This window comes from Macaca thibetana, chromosome 11, assembly GCF_024542745.1.
Source record: "Macaca thibetana thibetana isolate TM-01 chromosome 11, ASM2454274v1, whole genome shotgun sequence".
NCBI classification, from domain to species: Eukaryota; Metazoa; Chordata; class Mammalia; order Primates; family Cercopithecidae; genus Macaca; species Macaca thibetana.
In genome coordinates, this window is record NC_065588.1 from 3262871 (window position 1) to 3286128 (window position 23258).

Below are 23258 nucleotides of genomic sequence, written 5' to 3' on the forward strand. Positions count from 1 at the left end.
CACCAGGGCAGGCCCTAATCCACTGTGACTGGTGCCGTTATAAGAGGATATTAGGGACCTGGCACCATGGCTCACACCTAGAATCTCAACACTTTGGGATGCCAAGGCAGGAAGACCCCTTGAACCCAGGAGTTTAAGACCAGCCTGGGCATCATGGCAAGACCCCTCATTTCAGTTAAGAAACTATATATAGAGAGAGGATATTAAGACAGAAACAAATACAGAGGGAAGACCACGTGAAGACAGAGGGAGAAGATGGCCATCTACAAGCCAAGAAGAGAGAGAAAATGGATGAAACCAGTCCAGCTGACACCTTGATCTTGGACTCAGCCTCCAGAATCATGAGAAAATAAACTTCTGTTGTTTAAGCCACCCAGCCTGTGGTACTTTGGTTATGGCAGTCCTAGCAAACTGATACACCTATTTGTATATTTAATATACAACTCAATGGTTTAATCTGTTCAAGTTGTATAACCACTGCCACAATTTATATTTTGAACCTTTTATCACCTCAGAAAGAAACCCCATACCCACTGGAAGCCATTCTCTATATCCTCCCAACCCTCATTCCTCCCCCAGCCCTGGGCAACCACTAATCTGTGTTCTGTCTGTGGTGTTGCTTGTATTGTGGATGCTTATTTTAAATGGAATCATGTAATAGGGGTTTAAATTTTTTTGTGATTGGCTTCTTAGCATACTTAGCATAACGTTTTCAAGGTTCGTCCATGGTGTAGCATATGCCAGTACTTCGTTCCTTTTTATTACGGAATAATATTTCATTGCATGGGTATGCCACATTTTGTTTATCCATTCATCACTTGATGGATATTTGGGTTGTTTCAGTTTTTTGGCTATTTTGACTAATGCTGCAATGAACACTTGTATATAGATTTTTGTGTGGACTTTAAAAATTTATTTTATTTTATTTTTATTATTTATTTCAGGTATCTAGGAGTGAAATTGTTGGATCATATGGTAACTCTATGTTTAAGTTTTTGAGGAACCACCAAACTGGTTTCCAAAGTGGCTGTACCATTTTACATTCCCACCAGCAATGTATTCCAATTGGGAATTAGACTCTTTTCCAATTTCTCCACATCCTTGTCCACACTTGTTAATTTCTGTCTTTTTGGAGCCATCCTAGTGAGTGTGAAATGGTATCTCATTGTGGTTTTCATTTGCATTTCCCTAGTGATGAATGATGTTGAGCATCTGTTCTTACACTTATTTGCCACTTGTGTATCTTCTATTCATATACTTCTCTTATTTTAAAATTGGGTATTTGTGTTTTTATTATTCAGTTGTAAGAATTCTTTACATATTCTGGTTATAAGCCCCTTAATCGATATATGATTTGCAAATATTTTCTCATATTCTGTAGGTTTCACTTTTTTTGATGGTGTTATTTGAAACATAAGAATTTTTTTTCTTTTTTTTCCGACGGAGTCTCGCTCTGTCACCCAGGCTGGAGTGCAGTGGCCAGATCTCAGCTCACTGGAGGCTCCGCCTCCCGGGTTCACGCCATTCTCCTGCCTCAGCCTCCCAAGTAGCTGGGATTACAGGCGCCCACCACCACGCCCAGCTAGTTCTTTGTATTTTTCAGTAGAGATGGGGTTTCACTGTGTTAGCCAGGATGGTCTCGATCTCCTGACCTCGTGATCTGCCCGTCTCGGCCTCCCAAAGTGTTGAGATTACAGGCTTGAGCCACCGCGTCTGGCCAACATAAGAGTTTTTAATTTTGCGGCTGTACCGCGGTGGCTCACGCCTATAATCCCAGCACTTTGGAAGGCTGAGGCGGGTGGATCATCTGAGGTCGGGAGTTCTAGATCAGCCTGACCAACAGGGAGGAACCCCATCTCTACTAAAAATACAAAATTAGCCTGGCATGGTGGCGCATGCCTGTAATCCCAGCTACTCAGGAAGGCTGAGGCAGGAGAATTGCTTGAACCCAGGAGGCGGAGGTTGTGGTGAGTTGAGATTGCGCCATTGCACTCCAGCCTGGGCAACAAGAGTGAAACTCAGTCTCAAAAGAAAAAAAAAAAAAAAGAGAGTTTTTTAGTTTTACTGAAGTCCAATTTATCTAATTTTTCTTTTATTATGTTTTTGGTGTCATATCCAAGGCATAATTGCCAAATCCAAGGTCACAAAGAGTTACACCTATCTTGTCTTCTAAGAGGTTTATAGTTTTAACTCTTACATTTAGGTCCATGATTCATTTTGAGTTCCTTTTTGTGTATGGTGTGAGGTAGGGGGCCAACTACATTTTTCGCCTGTGGGTATGCAGCTGTCCCAGCACCATTTGTTGACATAAATAGGATCTTAAAGGACACCTGGAGCCCTTTAAAACCCACCATCTGGGGAGCAGGAGGTAGGTGGAGCACCTAGCATGGGGCCTGGCCTGGGGAAAGTGCTCTTGGAAAATGCCCTTTCCTGCTGGAAGAGCACCAGCGAGCAGCTCCCCAGTGCCTCTCAGCCTTTTGTGTTGAGATTGTACAATTCTGTGTGTGTGTAACTTGCTGTTCACTAGACCCAGAATGGTGCTTGCTATGGTTTGAATATTTGTCCTCTCCAAACCTTGGGTTGAAATCTATCTATCTATCTATCTATCTATCTATCTATCTATCTATCTATCTATTGTTTTAGAGATAGAGTCTCACTCTGTCACCCAGGCTGGAGTGCAGTGGGTGCACTCCAGCTCACTGCAGCCTTGAATGCTGGGGCTCAAGCCATCTTCCCGCTTCAGCCTTCCAAAGTGTTGGGATTACAGGCATGAGCCATGGTGCCTGCCTGGCCTCCTCAGGTTGAAATTTGATCCCATTGTTGGGGGTGGCGCCTAATGGGAGGTGTTTGGGTCATGAGGGCAGATCCCTCATGAATAGAGTCATGTCCTCCCTGGTGAGTGAGTACATCCTCACTGTGGTAGTTCCTGTGAGAGCTGATTGTTAAAGAGCCTGGCACCTGGCACCTCCGCCCACTGTCTTGCTTCCTCTCTCACCATGTGATATCTTCATATGCTGGCTCGCTTCTGCCTTCCACCATGAGCAGAAGCAGCCTGAGGTCTCACCAGGTGCTCAGACATCAGGATCGTAAGCCAAATAAACCTTTTCCCTGATAGATCATCCAGCTTCAGGTATTCCTTTATAACAACACAAAACAGACTAAGACAGTGCTGTATGCAGCTGCATGCTAAATAATTGATTCAGGTGATGGTGAAGGTCAGAACAGGAGGATGTGGGCTTCCATCATAGCAGGGGAGTGTCCCTGGCTGACAGACCTGCTGGAACCAACAGCAGAGAGGCTATCAACTCTTATTCTACCTGGAGAGGTATTTGAGGGCCTCTGGGTCCAGCTGATGGGGCTCTTGGAAGTCGTTGATCAGGCCAGGGAAAAGATGATAGTGACAGCCAAGACCAGAGGTAATGAATGTTTAGAAAAAAAAGAAGTAATTTTCAGCTTTTTGGCTTCTTTAATCTCACCCTGCTTTTGGGCCAGAAGAAGACCATTTTCTTTCCCCTCAGCTCTTTCTCAGCAGAGCTAATAGGTCCCCCGGGTAGATTTAAGGGAAGTTAATGAGACAAGTTATGGTTATACCAGGCTCTAGGCTACATGTCTCCCTTCTCTCCCAGGCCTCCAGGGCTGAGGCTCAAGGCACCATCTCCCCTGCCTTGAGAGCTGAGGCAGTCCTGGAGGCCCCAGACATCCTACTGGAGAGACTGTCAGGGTGGGGGCAGCAGAACGTCAGAGGGACACATCTTCTCCTTCATCCCACTGTGGACAGCATGGGAAGGGAGAGTCTTCCCAGTCATTGGCGAATCTCCCCAGTAGGGCCCCAACTGTCTTCTCCAAGCGTATTCCCATCCCCTTCTGTGGTCCCTGGCTGCAGTCCACACGGAGCACTCCCATGCTTGTTCGTGCAGCTCTCTGCGGAGTCCCCAGCATCTAGACACTGCCTGGCATGATCAATAGTGGATGAATGAATGAATGCTTTTCTACCTTGAGCTCAAGCTGTTCCTTTCACCTCATTCCCCATTGCCCTCTGGCTGTTTTCAGAAGCCTACCAACTGTTCAAAGGCCAGTTTAAATGTCTATAAGCCCCATACTGAATATGACAATCCCATCTTTTGCTCCTCTCGCTCTTTTGTTTCTACCTCTGTTTGGCACTTTCCACACTCTACCCCATGGTAAGATATTTGTGCATCTGTTTTAACCCCAGCATTGACCCTGTATAGGGCAGGGACCATGACTTTCTGTTTGCATTTTATGTCATTTCTCCTCCCTTCCACCCCACTACACCTAGGATGGTGTTTCATAGACCTTTGCCACTCAACGAAGTCTACTTAACTATAGCACCTGGGTCACACATTGTTGATGTTGGGTCTTTTTCCCGACTTACTGTTCTGCCTACAACTTTTTGCCACTCAGAGGATTTTCCTGGGTTTCACATCCTGGAGTAGGAGGTATCTACGAGAGACAGGTGTCAGCGTATGGTGTTCCCAATCCATTGCGTATAATTTACATATCTCTGTGCAGCTAGCATCAGCGAGACCGCGTTACTAAGGTATTATGCTTGACTCCTGGCAGGAAGAATTGGAGCAGATAACACATCAGTTGGTAATCCCTTGCTCTGCCCTGGAGGATACAGAAAATCTCTGGTGTGAGTTACTGCCTGTGGATGTTAGACACTCACCTGCTGTCATTCATGTAGAGGCTGGATTTCCATCTCCAGTTGATTAGGCAGCTCTCTCTGTTTTCTCCTCTTTGCAAGGAGGGGGCCTCCTCCCCACCTCCTTCACCCCGGTTCCTGATCTGGAGGGTGGGGCTGAGAGGGGCAGGAGGGCCCGCGGGAGGGGGCCCACTGAGAATGCCAAGCTATAGAGGTCCTTTGGGATAGACCAGTGGTACTGAGGCTGGATCATTCATTAGGTAGCAGAGTCCCTGATGAGAGGAAAGGGAAGGAAGGAAATGGTGGCCTGCTCTGTATTTAGATGGGGCTTTCTTCTTCCTAAGGTGCTTTCATAGGCGTTATTGCTTTTGATTCTCTAAACAGTCCTGGGAGGTGGTTTATCTCTGTTTTCAGACACAGGGTCTGCAGAGCAGAAAAGAAGGTGATGTGTAGCACAACTGAGAGAGAAGTTTGCTTTACACTCTGGTACGTAGCGCTGGTCAGGGAGCTCCACCGTGGCTGGCATGCAGTGGGCATTTGATACGTGTTTGTCCAATAAACGAATAACAGGCACTCAACAAATCATCCTTGATTTGAAATAAATGTTTTTCTGGATTTTGCTCCCAACTCACTCTGGTCTTCTTTACTCTCTGGCTGTTTCTTCTCTTCCCTGTTGGGTTAGCTCCTCTCCCTGGCCCTTGCACTTGTCCCGGCCTGTGAGGGGAGAATGACACCCAGAGATTGCTGGATCGTGGTGGTGCAGAGGCATCTTGCGGTGACACCTGGGAGCCAGCAGTGTCATGGTAGGTTGGCAAGTGCCTACTGCACCACCCTCCCCCTTTGCTGCAGGTGGATATTGCTACTTGATCACAACACTGTTCACTCTGCACCCAGACTGAGCTTGCTGAGCCTTCCCAGTACAACACTCCAGGTTGCCACCACCAATGGGCCGTGGTGGCATTTTGGATGGCAAGGAGGCCGTGTCTTGGGTAGACTAAGGAGCATTAGGCTGAGGGTCAGAGGACCTAGCTCTGAATCCTGGCCTTTCCATTTCTGCTTTGTGACCTTGGGATAATCCCTGGACATTCCAGAGCCTTGAACGTGCTGACTTCTCAGGTCCCTTCGAGCCCTGAAATTCTAGGATTCTGTGGTTCCCTTGGTTGGGAGGAAAGAGGCTCTCGTCTGGTGGCCTGGTCATAGAGGGGTAGGATTAACCTCCAGGATCAGCGAGCTTGCAGAGCTCAGGAAATGCCTCTCTCTGATCTGTATTTGGTCCAGAGACAGGTGGTGGAGCTAGAGGAGGGGAAGTTCACTCACAGCCCTAGGCTGGGGGAAGGGAGGTCTAACTCAGCTGCTGTTTTTCCTAATGGAATGAAGGTTTTTGGATCTGAGTTCTCAGTGCATCTAGATCTTAGCAAAGAAGCAGGGAAGTACTGGCCACGAATCCCACTGCTCATCCTCTCTGTTGGTGGGGAAAATAGAGGGGTTTCTTATTGCTGATTAATGGGGGTTTGCCAGGAATTGGGTTCATTTGCTCATTTTTCAGTAAACTTTGTGAAGTGTCAGTTCCTTGGGCAGGTTCTGCTCTTTGGACTTGTAGATGACCTCCAGGAAATCACTTTCTTTGAGACATACCCCATGCTCTCTTGTTTCATGGGGGAGTCCAGAAGTATTTAAAGTGTTGGTGAGTTAGTTCTGTTGTCACTGCTGTACTGCAAGGCGAGGGTCATGGAGCATTTCTCCCCATTGTACAGAAGGAGATACTGAGGCCCAGAGAGAGCTGCTCGCAAAGCTGTGGGTCTGCTGGCAGCTGGGAGGGAGGCGCCTCTGCTTGTAAGCTCTCAAGACTGCGAGTGAGCTGTAGGCAGTCTGTCTGTGTCTTTGTGAGGCGCCCGTGAGATTAGCCACTGAGCAGAGGTTTAATTTATGATGGCGCCTAGTATTCTCGTCCTGCTGCCTGCTAGAATCTGCTGCATCATTGGAGTTGCTGAGCTCCCAGGGGTGTCTTAAGTCTCATAAGTAATCTGTGTCTCAGCCGTGTTCGAGGCAGCCTCATGCAGGGGACGGGCTTCAAGGAGTGGCTCCGCACCGAGACTCAGGCCAGGCTCAGATTTGCCCAGGTGTGGATGGAATGTGTCGGTCTAACGGGACCATGGAGGGAAGTGGCCGAGGTGTGGGAATTACAGACATCTGAGTCAATGTTACGCTCAAAACGCTCTCATTTGGTCACTAATGATACAGTAGATATAATAGTTTGGCATTCATGACTCCTCTTGATGAAAATGGTGGAAATGAGGACCTAACATGGGAGAGACACAGAATTCTAACAATATTCAAGCAGTATTAAGTAGTGTAAGCCTAATGTATATTGTATTATTTTTCATTAACTTCAATTTAATAGACATTTATATTTTATTTTGTAATGTGCGTAGTTCTTGCAAGCAGTAATGCTGCCTTTCTTTAAACAAACGTTCCATATTTTGCACTTTTCACTAATTTGGAAAGGATTTGTTATTACTGATTAATGAGGTTTTACTAAGAATAGGATCAAAGCATCATACTTTCTAAAGCTGGAAGGTTCCTTAGAGATTATCTCATATTCGTCATTTTAGAGATGAAAAAAGACTAGTATTATACATATAGATGATCAGTGATTTATTTTACATGAACAGCTTTCTCCTTTTATATATGAAAGGGCTGCGGGGATGAATAAATGGGCAGAAATGGAAAATGTTCTAACCTTCTGTTGAAGTGTAACATACGTATGCAAAAATGCAGTGTTCGATGAATTTTTATATAAAAGTGAACACATCTGTGGGACCAGCATCCAGACTGAGAAACAGGACATTCCTAACACCTTGGACGTCACCCCCATTCGCCTTTCGAGACATTGCTCCTGCTCAAGGGTAGCCACCAACCTGATCTCTAACAGCATATATTAGTGTTAGTTGTTTTTTTCTTTTTGAGATGGAGTCTCACTCTGTCATCCAGGCTGGAGTGTAATGGCACAATCTTGGCTCACTGCAACCTCCACCTCCCGGGTTCAAATGATTCTCCTGCCTCAGCCTCCTGAGTAGCTGGGATTACAGGCTCCCACCAGCAAGCCTGGCTAATTTTTGTATTTTTAGTAGCGACGGGGTTTCACCTTGTTGGCCAGGCTGGTCTGGAACTCCTGACCTCAGGAGATCCACCCACCTCGGCCTCCCAAAGTGCTGGAATTATAGGTGTGAGCCACCGTGCCCGGCCCATAGATGAGGTTTTGAACTTTACATAAATGGGATCATACAGCTTGTGTTCTTTTGTCTGGCTTCTATTTCGCAACATTAAAAATGAGATTCATCCACGTAGCTGCAAGTGGCGGTAGTTCATTGATGATCTCTCACTAATGAGATATCACACTGTGACTGTTGATTTCACCGATGACCAGTGAAGATGAGCAGTAGGAATGGGATTTTGTACATAGATGAAGGTTTTTAGCTCTTCCGTTAAGTTAGCTACTCTGTGCCAGCCAATGAGGCCACAGAGAGACTGAGACACATTTTAGGGATGATAGATAAACATATAACTTGAGTGCAGTGTTGATCAGCTTAGAATAGAAAAAAACTGTAAGCCCTGGAGATTGGGCTTATCTCTTGTGTACTTTTGCACATCTCTCCCCTTCATGGTTAGGATGGTGCTTGGTGTGTAGGTGCTCATAAAACTAGTGGGAGGTCAGCCCAAGGTTCAGCCAGAAGGGATGATGGTGATGGGCTGGGATGGATGTGGAGTCATTAGCCCATGATGAGCTGGATTTGGGGTTTGCACAGCCCTCACAAATGTGGCTCCAAGTCCAGGCAACTGCTGCCTAAGTGCTGTGAGCGTGGCCTCCTGCTTGGGATCGGGATGGCAGGGACTAGGAGCTACTGGGGGCCAGATGTGGCTGCTGACCTGGTGTGCAGGGGCCAGGGCTGACTGACTTTCCTCCAGGGACTTTGGCTGGCATCACTCTGGCCGGGGGTGGGGGGCCTTACTCCATACCTGCAGAGTTCCCATCTGGGGCGATGTCCCTGTTTGCATGGACCACCCTCCTGGGCCCATCCCACTGGCTCCTTTGGGAGCTCTGGGTCTTATTCTGCAGGGTCAGGTCATGGGCCTGTCCTCCTGGGAGGATTGGGGTCAGTCTGGGTGGCAGGTCTTTGTGGATGAAAGCATGTCCTGGGGTCCAGCGAATGAGCAACAGCAGGAGGTATCCCCCCATGTCACTCATTCCATGCCACAGAAGCCCAGGCCGGGGGAGACCACACCACCGTTCAGCTCAGTGCCCTGCAAGGCAGGAGCAGCACCAGTCATCCTTGACAGAGAATCGTTCGCTCTTTTCTCTATCATGGGAAAAACCTTCATCCCTCTACGCTGTGCCAGCTCTTTCCAGATGCTTCAAACCTTTTTAGTTGCTAAGGTCTTCATAAAAATCTCCCCTCTAGCCCTCGTCTTTTTGCCTCCTTCAATTCAAGACCGAGAGTGGAGCCAAAATCTGTGCGTTCCCAGTATGTTACGGGTGCTGCAGGGGTGCTGGGTGAACAAGACCTGGGCCTGTCTGCAGCTGCTCAGCGTCAAGCACACAGGACAGAATGAATTCAGGACAGGGTCTAAGAAGAGGCTACAAGGGGTAAGAAGAGAGTGTCACAAGCTGGGAGGTGCCACAGCTGGGGGGCAGTGGGGAGCCGACTTACTTTCTCTTTGCCCCCATCTCTACCCATTCCCTCCATTTCTATCTGCGAATCACTGTCACGTGCTTGTGAAGTGCTGCATCCAATCTCTTTACCAATGGATGTTTCAAGAGCAGTTATAGGCATTGGGAAAGAATTGAGCTCCGGATGGAGAGGATTTGATAAATCTTAATTTTCTTCCCAGACCAGGCCCTGTGTCTCTGGAAAGCCGAGGCCGCTCTCCGCCCCCTCCCTTTTCTGTGTCTCCCCCATAAAGTACTCGTTGAGTAAATGAATGAATCAGATGCACTGCCTCGAGGGCCCCGCCTCCCTCCCGGCCAGTGTGGGCGTGCAGATGGATGAGCTCAGGTTTGGACGTGACTCACGAGGAAGGTAGCAGGGAAATACAAGGTGGTGATCTCATGTGGCATTAAATGGAGCTGGGAACATGAAGTGTGTGTGCGCTTATCTTTTCATCATTTCTCGCCTCATTCCAGACCCCCTGGCAACAGTCTGCCAGGATGACACTATGGAGCAGCCAGAGAGAAAACTGGCTCCATTTTCACCCGCCCGTGAGTTCTCAGGGCCCATTCCAGCTTCTGCACGTGGAGCGTGGGAGAGGGCCGGAGGCCCGCACTGCACGGCCCACCTTCAATGCTCTGTCTTCCTCCTTAGTCTGCAGAAGGCACCTCTGTTTCGGGTGCGTGTGGGCAGGTTGACCTCAGGGCTGGGGGGAGGTCTGATTGGCTTTGGCATTCTCTGAGAGAGGAGTGGAAGGAGTCCCTGCTTTAGAAGTCAGGGCAGAGAGAGGGAGTTCGTGTGATCTGGTGAAAGACCTTTGACTTAGAAAGAAGCTCTGATTTCTAGTTCTGGTTTGGATATTAGTTTGGTGTCCTGGGAAAAGTCCTTTATCCCCCAGATCTCAGCTTCTCCACCTGTCAAATGGGTGACACGTGTACCTGCCCTCCCTACTGCCCAGAGTGGCCATAAGGACCATGTGAGTTAACAGTATGGCAACCTGGGAAAAGTGAAAAATGCTGATAAAAGTAATGTGATCCATGATTAATAACAAACCCTGTGAACCCTCAGCACCATAGGCATCGGTCCAGATGTGGGAATCGCAGCTAGAAAAGGCCTAGATCCCAGTGTCGAGGGTCCAGCCTGGGCATCTGGGCTTCCATGCCTGTGAGCTTGTTGGAGGAGTGGGAACCATGCAAATGAATTTGGAAGACTTATCAAGGAGGCAGTTTTGAATGACATTTGAAGACAGGAAGAAGATCGTTATCAGGTGTCAGGGTGGGCAGGGTGGCTTCCTGGAGCCGGGGGGAGGTGGAGGGTGCAGAGAAGCTTAGAGGTGTGTACAGCTCCCTGAGTGGGACTCAAGCGATCCGCTTGAACCCAAGCGTGGGGCCCCTTCTCTCCTCGTTTTTGCCAGGTAGCGTGGGGTCAGAAAGAGCCCTGATTGAGGAGGAGTCAGAATGTCTTGGGGGAGGGGTGGGGGCATCCTGAATCTCATCTCTGCTACTTTCTGGCTGCCGTGACCTTGAGCAGGTCCCTTTACCTCTCCCTGTTCCACGTCCTTCATCTGGGAATAATAATACCTGTCTCACTGGGTCGCTGTGAGGACTGAGTGAGGCAGACAGCCTGGATATAGAGGGTGCTCAATAAATGTCACTGACATCTGAATTTCTCTCCCATCCATCTCGTTTATGGTGTTTGCAGGGAATATTCTGCACTGATCCCTGCCAGGGCTCAGTATTTTCCTTCCTTTTCCATGGAGATAGACTTTGCAGTTCCTCCAGTTTTATACCTACAACCCAAACTCCTGCGTTGGACACAGCAATCTACGGCCAGCTTGCTCCAGATAGCATGTACCGTAGGATTCCGCATGTAATGTACATCTGTGGGAAGAAACTCAGACTCCAAAGGCAAATCTTACAATTACAACACTTTTAGAAGCAGAGATTTTGTTTTTCTCTTCCTCCTTGTCATCAGAATTACATTGTTGGAAACAAAATCTGATCTGGTGGATGTGCGTGGCGTAGAGAAGAGATCACTGAGTCAGTTCTGTGTGTGGGAGTCATGATGGGGGAGCAGATAGCCATGGTCATGCGTGTGGCTTCTCCTGACCACAGAGCACCTTATCTGTAGAATGAGATGGCTGCAGCACCTTATCTGTAGAATGAGCTGGCCTACCCAGCTGAACCACACCGCAGGAGTGTTGGGGAGGATGGCTGGATGTAGAGCAGAAGGACCTGCACAGCTGTGGCACCTGTGGGGCTGCTGGCCAAGGCTTCGAGGTCCACCATCACCTCATTGTCTGCTGGGTAAGGACTCCTGGGTTGATGCTGTGTCTAAAGCTCCTTCTGTTTCTAAAGTTCTTTGACTCATAAAAGCATAGCATCTGCATCTCCACTTGGATGACTAATAGACGTCCTAAGGTACTGAAAAGCACACACCTGGTCTCCCCACTCTGGTGTTCCTCTGTAGATCAACCAAGATTTTTCCTCCTCTTGCTGCTTCTGTGGCTATAGCCCTGATCCAGCCACCATTTGTGACCTCGTGCTTGGATTGTGGGAACAGTTTCCCAGCACATCTCCCTGTTGCTGCCCTGTCCTAATGTGTGCTGAGACTTCCTGACCTTTCTGTTCAAAGCAGCTGCCCCCGCCCAGTCCTGTCTTCCTTATCCCTCTTTATTTTTCTACATTGTCTTTATTGTCACCCTCATGTCCTCAAATCAGAATGCAAGCCATAGGAGGGCCTGTTTGTTTTTCCTCCTGGTTTTGTGCGCTGCCATAAACCCAGTAACTAGATCACGTAACTAATCCATAATCCACAGAAACTGTTTGCTATCAGTCTGCAAATTACTGCCCACTCTCTTCTCATGTTTTCCATAATGCCAGCCCCAACCTTGAGGATCCCTTGACCCTGGATGTCCTGATAGTCCCTGCTGTCCCCTCTCTCACCCATCAGACCCACCTGTCCTTCCTGTATTGTTAGTTACCCACCCCTGTGTGTCCCTGTAAATAGATCTGATAGATAAGATAATTGCCAGCGGGGCTCCCGAGACCCTCTCCTGGCCAAGAGCCACTCCTTGTACTTCTAACCCCCTTTTCCCAGCACAGACCTAGTACATAATAGAAAATGCCCAGTAAATTCAGCATTCATTCATTTACTGCCAAATTTGTTAATGAACTGCTGTTGACAGATCATTAAAATTCAATCCCAGAAATGTTCTGGGCCTTTGAAAGGTGTGTCCTACAGGCCCGAAGGAGGGGCTGTGGCCAGATGGTGGTTCTGCACTCTTAGGTAGGGTGTGGTCCTTGTTTGCAGTGAATCTCTGGGAGTGTGGCAGTTTCTCCTGTGTGTCACGTTCTCCCTGTGTCTGCATCCAGAGTGGCCGCGGTCCTCAGGGGATGAAGGGTGCACCTATTTCTTTACATTTCCATGGAGGGTGGAAACTGCTCCTTGAGATTTTAAAATACGCTTCACGGTCCCCATGGTGTCAGGTATCTGGTTTATGGGTCCTGTCCTGGTTGTGATAATTCAGGCTAAGCTGGATAATAAACGAAAGTGGGACAGAGCCGCAGGATAAATATTGCTACAGGGCATCTCCAGTGGCACAAATCACAGGGAAAATATCTCCCAGGCTTTTCATTTCTCCTCTTCCTCCCTGGCCCTCTGGTAGCAGCCAGCAAAGCAGGATCCATCCGTCACCCTGCCCCCGCCCCACCCCTACCCCAGCTTCAGCTCTGGGCGCATTGCTGGGAAGCGAGGGATGCACATTGGTCCTGGTGCAGACGACCCTCTGCCTACCCGCCCAGCTCTGGAGGCAGCCCTGGGGGGCCAGGATGGCCAGGGTCATGCCGTTTTCAGTTGTGGACGAGTGCTTAGCTTTGCAGACCTGATTCTTTATCTCTAAAATGAGAGGGATTAATAACTGGTGGTTCTTAGTCTGGTGCGAGCGAGTGCTCGCGTCACTCACCAGGGGAACTGTAATCCCTGCACTTTGGGAGGCCGAGACGGGCGGATCACGAGGTCAGGAGATCGAGACCATCCTGGCTAACACGGTGAAACCCCGTCTCTACTAAAAAATACAAAAAACTAGCCGGGCGCGGTGGCGGGCGCCTGTAGTCCCGGCTACTCGGGAGGCTGAGGCAGGAGAATGGCGGGAACCCGGGAGGCGGAGCTTGCAGTGAGCTGAGATCCGGCCACTGCACTCCAGCCTGGGCGACAGAGCGAGACTCCGTCTCAAAAAAAAAAAAAAAAAAAAAAAAAAAAAAGCTGCTTGCTGAGTCCCACCCTAACGCACAGAATCACGGCCGCGGGGGTCTGGTCTGGGGCGTCTTCACCGACGTTCTGTGGCCTCTGCCAGCAGGGCTCCCGAGGCCCTCTCCTGGCCAAGAGCCACTCCTGGTACAAGTGAGGCCTGAGATGGGCGATGGGGCGGGCGGTGCGATGGGCCACTTCGTTGACCCGGTCTTGTACTAGATCCATCAGCACTGTCACTTAGCAAGGCTTTCTTCAGCTTTGGAGGCATGCTGGCTTTGTAATCAGCATCAACCTGTAGGTGTTGATTGAGCCTGCAGAGAATACCAAGCTTCTCCAACACGGAGGTACGGAAAGGTAACTAACCGCACGCGGCAGGCGAGTCTATTAAACAGAGAGGCTGGTCCCAGCGCAGGGTGTTACCACTGCTGGGCCCTCCCACCCTGAGCTTGAAGCACTCTCAGCGATTTCTCTCACCCCACGCCCGGGTTCTCCTGACTGTGCCTCTGCACTGTCTCTGGATGCCACTTTCCCAGTTCAGGTGCTCAAGGCATCTTACCTGAAAATGGCCATAGCTTCCTGACAAGTCTCCTCCAAGCTGTCCTTTGCTGTCCTGCAACGTGGCTGTGCCCACTGACCTGGTCGGCTGTGCCTGGTGGACTGTGCCTGGTGTGCGGAGGGTGCTCGCTGTGCCCGAGTGGGTGAGTTCAGCGGTTCCCTGTCTTCCCGAGGAAAGCTCAGAGTCTATGTGGCTGCAGCCCTGCCCGTGGCCCTCACGAGCTGGATGACCACCCACTAGACTCTTCTTGTGCTTTCTTGGTTCTGCTACGTCCCTGCCGTCTGCTGGGTCTCGCCCGTGCTATTTGTTCTCCCTGCAACGCCCTTTCTCTTGCCTCTGCCAGGCAGACTGTACTCACCCGTCGGGCGCAGCGCAGGTACTCCCACGGGACACCTCCTCATCTGTGTCCGTACTGGCTCTCGCCCTTTAATCAACTGCTATTGACAGATGATTAAAATTCAATCCCAGAAATGTTCTGGGCCTTTGAAAGGTGTGTCCTACAGGCCCGAAGAAGGGGCTGTGACCAGATGGTGGTTCTGCACTCGTAGGTAGGGTGTGGAAAGATGTGGATCGTCCTTGTTTGCGATGAATCTCTGGGAGTGTGGCAATTTCCTCACTCCTCATCTGTGAAGCAGACACCTCCTCATCTATGCCCATACTGGCATTCTAGCACTTACCACGTGCTTGTGCTGTTGAAAAAGTTTGTGTTTGTTTATTTTTTATGTTTAGAGATGAGGGCCAGGCTGGAGTGCCGTTACATGATCTTGGCTCACTGTAGCCTTGACCTCCAGGGCTCAAGGGATCCTCCCACCTCAGCCTCCAAGTACCCAGAACTACAGGTGGATACTACCATGCCTGGCTAATTTTTAAGTTTTTGTAGAGATGGGGGTCTTGCTATATGGCCCCTGGTCTTGACCTCCTGGTCTCAAGTCATCTTCCTCCCTCGGCCTCCCAAGTCGCTGGGGGATGACAGGTGTGAGCCACTGTGCCTGGCGCTGTCATTTGTTTAAAGATCTCTCTCCCTCCTTTCTGTCTTCCTCCCTCACTCCCTCCCTCCTCCTTAAATTATAAGCTGCTTGGAAACAGAAACCAGTTGTGTCTCAAGCTGAGCCCATATACCAAGTGAAGTGCCCAGGAGATCTCTGCCTGATAAATGTTTGTTGAATGACTACAGCGTGGTGGAAAGGATGTGGACCAGGAAGGCAAGAAGTTGGGATATTTGTTTTTGTTGTGTTCTGACCTTGCTAGATGATCCTGAATAAATTCATTTATTCCCCAAAACTTCGTTCTCCTCATTTGTTTGTTTCTGAGACAGGATCTTACTCTGTTGCCCAAGCTGGAGTGCAGTGGCTCGATCACTTCTGCCTGGAACTGCCGAGCTCAAGCGATCCTCCCGCCTCAGCCTCCTGAGTACCTGGGGCTACAGGTACATGCCACCATACCTGGCTAGTTTTTAATTTTTTGTACAGACAGAGTCTCACTGTGTTGCCCAGGCTGGTCTCAAACTCCTGGCCTCAAGGGATCCTCCCACCTCAGCCTTCCAAAGTGCTGGGGTTACAGGCATGAGCCACTGCATCTGGCCATTTCCCTCATTTCTAAGGAGTGCTTACACCTGATGATTTCTAGATTTCCTTCCACTTATTCTAACAGGCTGTGATTCCGTCTGTTGGAAAATGAAGAGAGGTTTGTGTGTTCATTTCCAGGGGCCTGTGTGCTCTGCTGTGCTCCGGGCCAGGGGCTTCTTCTCCTAACAGGCTCAGCACACGGCCTTCAGCTGTGGTTTTAATCGACATGACCAAGACCTGAGGAGCTCCTGATGTGGTAGTGTGAGGCGGCCGCCTGGACCTTAAGCCCCATGCCCTGCCTGTCTTCTTTCCTTCCTTATTTTCTGAGGAGGTGGCCAGGAGAACTGGTGAGGCTTTTGCCCCCAGCTCTGCGCCTTGTGTGATATGAAGTGTTGCGGACACCCCTCTGAGCGCTGTGAACATGACCTCTGCTGGGTGAGGCTGGGGGCATCATTTGGGATGGATCTGCTGTCCTGCAGGACCTAGGAGCAGGGGCAGCATCTCACCTGGGGTGAGACCTGGCGAGCAGGAGTGCGCTAAGCCTGAAACCAGAACTGGGAGGGGGAAGTGGCACCAGAGCGGTCAGTCTTCCTCAGCCTTGACCTCAAGGACATCGGGGTGTCTGGGCTCCTGGAGGTGGGTGTGAGACGGAGAGGCAGAGAAGGATCTGGAGGTCAGCGCCCAGTGGGGGCCTGCCAAGTTGTGACAGCCCCTGGGAGCTGCAGTGGCGTGGGCTGCCTTGCAGGAGGTGAGAGATGGAGAGTGGCGGACAACGGGAAAGTCAGCAGCACGGCCAGGGAAAGCCAGGCACCTCATGCTTCCCATCTCTCTGGGTTCATTTCCTTTGGCACTTTGTAGAATGACTTTGAAAGACCCAGCCTGTCTTGCTGTGTTCACGGGAGCCCAGAGCAAGAGTCGCACTTCCCAGCTGGTCTGGAGGCCTCTAAGGGAGCAGGCCCCCGGGTCACAGAGGGCCTAGTGCATCTAGCCAGATTTCTCTCGCTGTTGCAGTAACTACCTGGCCTTTCTGGTGTCTTGTTTCCAGGCCTCAGTTTCTCCTCCTGTGCTACCCTGCCCCGCCTCCGTGGCTGGGTGTGGGACCGGCACTGCACCACTGCAGTCAAGTTGCGTTGTAAATAGAAAGATACTTAACACCAACCCTGGAATCAAACAGGGAGGTGGCTCTGGGCAGCAGAGTTTTAAAAATGAGCATTGATTTCTGGGAATCTGCATGCTGCATATTAAATAGACCCACGTTGGCTCCCAGGGCACTGCTCAGCCCTGCCTGTATGCCTTTCTCCTTCCCAGAACAAGCACTGCCCATCCAAGCTCTCAGACGGTCTGAGGAGCCACAGGTATGAGATTCGTCCCAGCCCTCACCTCTGTGGGTGCTCCCTACCTGAAGTGGTTCTCACGTGCTTCTGTTCCCTGGCTTGTTCATCCATTTGTCTCCTGCTGTGAGCCAGGGACGGTGCTAGGTTCTGGGATTGAAAGATGAACAGTTGTCCCAGTGCCCCTTCTCCTCTTGTCTCAGCGTCGAGCCCTACGGAGCAGTGTGCAGAGTGAGAGTCTGAATGGGGGGAGCCCAGCGATTGGAGAAGAGAAGGTCCAATTCTGCCTGGGCTGGGGAAGGAAGAGGCTTCATGGAGAAAACTGAGTGTCCAAGAGAAGGGCATGCATTCTGTACAGGGAACAGAATGTGCGAAGGCATGAGGAACCACACAGCTGTGTGCAAGCAGCTGGCATATACCAGGTACCTCGTGGCTAAGTGTGGGCTGGGGATTGTCACGTCCGTGTGCTGCCTGCTGCCTTCTGTTAGCCTCCTGTGGTAATGAAGGACATTCCATCCACATCTGTTGATTAAGATATTTTTGTCTCTTGGTCCCATCACAATTTAAAAGTTAGCTGAAAGAAGACTAAATAGTTTAAGAACTTTGCTGCTGCTAAGACTTCCTTACTTTTCCTTTGGTGGCTCGGACTCTATTCTGGGCCCTTGTCACAGTGAAGAAGGTCCGACGTTAGGGAAAATCCCAAGAAGACATGAAAGCAGCTCTCCCATCTTTACATCATCTCCCTCCATACTTGGCTGAGAATTGTGCACCTTTCAGGCCCTCCTGAGTTGCCCAGTCTTTTCTTTATTACCCACCAGAGCCCCCCTTTAAATATTCCATGAAAATGGGGGCATTGAAGTGTGTCAGCTGCGAGTGAAATGCACAGAGCTGAGTGTTAGGAAGTCGCCCGGCATTTGCGGGAAGAGTACCATGGACAGCAGGGCAAGATGAGGAGTGGCTGGGAGGCCAGTTAGGAGTCCGTGTGCGAGAGGTGGCCGGGGGAGTGGGGAGGTGGTGGGACCCCCAGGAGATGCGACACACTCTTGCCAGCATTGAGTAGCCTTGTTTAAATTAAAAAAAAAATTTTAAGCATTTAGGTATTTTGTCACTTAAAAATCTTTTTTGAGACAGAGTCTCACTCTGTTGCCCAGGCTGGGGTGCGGTGGTGTGATCTTGGCTCACTGCAAGCTCCACCTCCCGGGTTCACACCATCCTCCTGCCTCAGCCTCCCAAGTAGCTGGGACAACAGGCGCCCGCCACCACGCCCAGATAATTGTTTGTATTTTTAGTAGAGACAGGGTTTCACTGTATTAGCCAGGATGGTCTGGATCTCCTGACCTCATGATCTGCCCGCCTTGGCCTCCCAAAGTGCTGGGATTACAGGCTTGAGCCACCACACTCGGCCAAAAAAATTTTTTTTCAGATGGAGTCTCACTCTGTTGCCCAGGCTGGAGCACAGTGGCTCAATCTTGGCTCACTGCAGTCTCCGCCTCACAGTTTCAAGGGATTCTCCTACCTCAGCCTCCCGAGTAGCTGGGATTACAGGCGCCTGCCACCATGCCCAGCTAGTTTTTGTATTTTTAGTAGAGATGGGGTTTTGCCATGTTGGCCAAGCTGTCCTTGAACTTCGGACCTCAAGTGATCTGCCTGCCTCCGCCTTCCGAAGTACTGGGATTACAGGAGTAAGCCACTGCCCCCGGCCTTAACCCGATAGGTAAACAGCGATGGCTTGGTTGTTTTAATTTGGATTTCCATGATTTGTAATGTTCCCAAGTTTACAACTAGGAAACAGAGAAGTAAAATTCCTAATCACAGAATGATTCAGCCAGAGCCCACTTACTCAAGAAGGACAGGTGGGTGACGGCCAGTGTCCTTGTCTGCCACGGGTGTGAGGTCCTGTCGGCTGTGTCTGGGCCGTGTCTTGACCTAAGGTGATCCGCCCGCCTTGGCCACCCAAAGTGTTGGAATGATAGGCGTGAGCCACTGCGCCTGGCCAGATGAAGGGGTTTCTGATGCTCATGCTTAACCCGGTGCCTGATGCTTAGTAGGCTCTCCATAAACATCTCTTCTTCCCTTTCCTGAGAGTTTAGTTGCAGTTTTCACAAAATGTCAACGAGATGGGTGGTATAGAAACATTAACACTTAGAATGTGGTGTGTCTGGGTGGGGTACAGGGGGGCCTCTTGTCGCACCCACTTGCCCTTGGCTGTGTGGTTTGAGGGTGGCCTTAGCTGTGGGACAGGCAGGCGAGCTTTCTGGGCATTCTTTGCATCTGCTGTGGGGGATGTGATGGACAATGGTGGAGACACCCTGTGGCTCCCGTCCATCCCCCTTGGTCCCCATCACACGTGGGGAATCTGGTTGCTCATTCTCTGATGTGGTTTCTCCTGGGAGGGTGGAGGAATGAGAGTTATTCTGTAGCTTTTTCTGAAGAGGAATGTGTGATTTGAACAATGCTGGGCCCAGGATGCCCTGGATTCCTCTGTCGATGTTGGCATTAGACAGGAACTATCAGGAGCTGGAAATAGGCTGCGGGGCCCGGCCCAGAGGGCCCATTGTTTGTGGCAACCCCACACGCATCATCCTGCCTCATCCTGGAACCATGGATGCCGCAGACAGGAAGGCACCTCCCAAAGTCATCTAGGAAGGAAGGGACCGTGCTGGGTGCATTACACACCCCGACACTCACCCCGCTCTGACTCCAGGTGGGGTGGGGTTCAACCGGCCCAGGATGGCAGCTAGCACCTGCTTCAGTCACCTGTTCCCGTCTTTAACAGCTCTGTCTTCTGCAGGCTTCCTGTTGCATTTTAAGCCCATTCCTCTCATTCTGCCCTAAGTGAAACAAGAGATGAAGCCATTGTCCCCCCTGCACGGAGCTTTCAGATGTGTGAGGGCGTGATGTTTTCCTTCTGTTTTGGAGAACCAGCAGGAGGTGGTGTCTCCTGTAGACACATGAGGCAGACAGCTGAGTAGAATTTGTAACGGGTAAAATATTGGCTTGCTTTAGAATTGGTTTTCTCTAATTTAATAGGTTAGGAAGGTATAGTTCTGTTCTGAGCTAGCTTCATGCATGTTTTTAAACCAGTGTTGATTTGTTTCAGCAATCAAGTGATGAATCCACGAATAAAGAGTCCATATTACATATTGTCCATTCCAGATTTGGGGGCACTGTTCTCCCCATTTTGCAGGTGAGCATCTGAAATCCAGCTTCTCAGCCAGATTTCTATCTGACAGATAATGGTCAGATTGACGGACTCAGGAACACATTTCCAGTGACAGGAAATGCACGGCGCTGTCTCTTCTCACGGTGCACGTAACTTTTTGGCACATCTCCATCTTGAGAGTGAATCCCAGTGTATTTCCTGCAGCTGGCGAAGCTTCCTGGCCAGGTGCAGATCCTTGCAGAAAGTAAGCAGCTCTGAGTTTCATGCCTAGAAAGTGTGCATTCTCATGAGCAGTCAACCCGTGTTCCAAGACTTGTGGGCCAATCATGTCACCATTCAAGACCCAGGGCATTGTTTCTCCAAACGTTGTAATTCAGGGCACACACAGCTACACCTGAGAAAATGTTTCATGAAATAATTCTTATCTTTACCATGTGAGATACATTCTGGTGTTTTCTGTTTTATTTTTTAAAAATACTCTTGGCTCGGCACGGTGGCTCACGCTTGTAAGCCCAGCACTTCGTGAGGCCGAGGGGGGAAGGTTACTTGAGTAACATAGTGAGACCCCATCTCTACAAAAAAATAAAATCAGCCAAGCTGGTGGCCCATACCTGTATTTCTAGCTACTCGGGAGGATCACTTGAACCTGGGAGTTCAAGGATGTAGTCAGCTATGATCGTACCACTGCACTCCAGCCCAGGCAGCAGAGCGAGATGCTGTCTCTAAAAGAAAAAAAAAAAGAAAGTCTTCTGACCCACTCAGCCGATTTTATAACCCAATAATGGGTCACAAGCTGCAGTTTGAAAAGCAAGGGGTTGCTACAGATGAAAGCAAATGGAAACAATTAACAGGTTAATTTATGTGGGTCACAGTTGAGTATCTGTTATAACTCAGACGCTTTATTTCTTGAAATTGGATTTTCACCTTCTTTGTTTTCGTCGATGTTTCCAGAGTAAGTGCCTGTCACCCAGGAAGCTCGGATGGGCCCTTTTTAACAAGGTCTGCATCACCTTAACATCACCTTTCTAAAATAAATTTGATCTTGAGACAGAGGTCTTAGGATCTTAGGTTAACAAGATTATTTTTCATACTAAAATGATAAACAGAGTCCTGACTTATGAATCCACTAACTTATTCTATTTTTCTGTGCACCTGCTGTGTGCCAGGCGCTTCGATGGGGCTAGAGGTACTGCATGGCTCAGATGTAGGAGTTCAGGGCCCTGCATTTTAGGGAGGGCACTGGGAGACCAGGAGAGGCAAGGAGGAGGCTGGGCAGGGGGCTTCAGCATGAGTCACAGTGGAAAGATGGGTAGGGGGGATGTTTGCTTGGGGAAGAGAAGACTCGGGGCACGTGGCACCATCTTATGTTTGAGAGCCTGGCACCTGGGAGAGGAATTAGGCCTCTGCTTTACTACTCTAGAGGGGAAGACTAATTCCATTAGCCAGAATCATGAGGGCCATGATAATTAAAAGAAATATTATCTACTATATATGAAAGGTGGTGTGTACCAGGCACGGAATCAGGCCTTGGACATAGATCATCAACTGGGTATGGCTGGACATTTATTGTATCCATAATTCAGACGAGGAAACTGAGATGCAGAGAAGGAAAGTGCCTTGTCATGGGGCAGAGCTGAGATTTGAATAAGATAGGTCTGATTTGGCCCATGTCTCCCTACCACCTCATCCACATCTCTAAGGCAGAAAGTGGAGGTAGGCAGGTGGGGCCCAGAATCCTGAGGCAGTGCCCATGGTAGTGAGAGCTGAGAAATGACAGCAAAGCTGCCTGGTAACCTCTGGCCTGAGCAGAGGGGAGGAGACTGGACATCAGTAACACCTAGTGAGCCCATTTCATCCTCGGACAGCCCAGAAGGGAGGTAGGGTTTAATGCCCATTTTGTAGATGGGGAAACTGAAGCTTATGGGTTAAGTGACATGGCTAAAGTCACATTGTCCCTAGGAGACAGAACTGGGACTCACACCTGGGCCTTCTGACCCCAGCCCTGTGCCCTTCCCTCTGCCCTGTACTGCCTCTTACTTTCTGTGATTCGCTTCAGTCTTTTCTCCAGATTCATTTTACCTGCTTCTCCCTGCTCCTTTGCTGTATCTGACAGGCCGCCTGCAGTGTCCCATGGGTGCCTGAGCTCAAAACTGGAACCACAGCCAGAATCCAAGCTGACTGAGTGGTGTTCCTGTAGTCAGTGTGTGGACATGCATGTGCACATGTGTTGTGCACTTGTGTTTGTGTGTTGGAGGCCTGTGTGCCTTGCAGGGGGCTTTGAGGTCTTTGGAGGGTCTGTGTGTGATGTAGAGTAGACAGGAATTTTTGGCAACTTGGGGCTGGTGGAGAAGGCTGTAGCCCTCCGAACCCCCAGCTCCCAGTCAGCCCTCCTGTGGGGCGCTGCCATCCCTTTCTGAAAGGTGGGCTGGGAGGGAGCAGATCAGGGAAGTTAATTACTCAATTAATTCATCCAGATCAGACTGGCTTTCTGCTTGGGGGATGCTCTGCTTGACGGAATGAAGAAACTGCTAATTTACTAAGTCCGGTTACTGATGGAGGGTGGGGGGCTTCAGGGTTTGGAAGGTAGGAAGGCTGTTGCTGTGCCCACCCAAGGCTGCCTGAGGCCCACGGCCTCCTCTGAGCTGATGACCTTGTTCTTGGCCTTATGTGAGTGAGCTCTTTTCTGTTTCTCTTCCTATGACTTTCTTCCCTCTTCCTACCCTTTTTTTTTTTCTTTTTTTGCACTAGATACCACCAGAAAAGTTGGCCAGGCTGCAGTTCGTCATTCATTCATCTGCCCATTCATTCATTCAGCAGTGCTATTGAGCAACTGGTATGTGACTAGGGTGTGGGAGATGCTAAAGGGGACTCAGCAGGAATACAACTGGCACGCCATTCTCTTGCAGCTGACAGGTCTGTCTGCAAAGAGAGACTTGCCCCTCAGGCTGTCAGCGAGGCCGTGTGATCGAGAGGCAGTGAGTGGGAGAGAGTGGGAGGAAGTCGTGTGTTGGGACCACCAGGTA

At 49.8% G+C, this 23258-nt stretch overlaps 2 protein-coding genes across 4 annotated transcripts in view; both read left to right on the forward strand.

Moving 5' to 3' along the window:
- The window catches only part of TSPAN9 (tetraspanin 9), a 209456-nt gene that overhangs the window by 83498 nt on the left and 102700 nt on the right, over window positions 1-23258 (forward strand). Inside the window, exon 1 of one of the 3 annotated variants that reach the window (XM_050750182.1) lies at window positions 21603-23068. The exons of the other annotated variants lie outside the window; for them this stretch is intronic. The gene's annotated coding sequence lies outside the window, so the exon portion shown is untranslated. Of the gene's footprint in view, window positions 1-21602; window positions 23069-23258 lie in introns of those variants that run through there. 3 annotated transcript variants of the gene reach the window in all.
- TIGAR (TP53 induced glycolysis regulatory phosphatase) overlaps window positions 1-23258 on the forward strand; it is a 1172566-nt gene that overhangs the window by 12838 nt on the left and 1136470 nt on the right. The gene's annotated exons all lie outside the window — the stretch shown is intronic.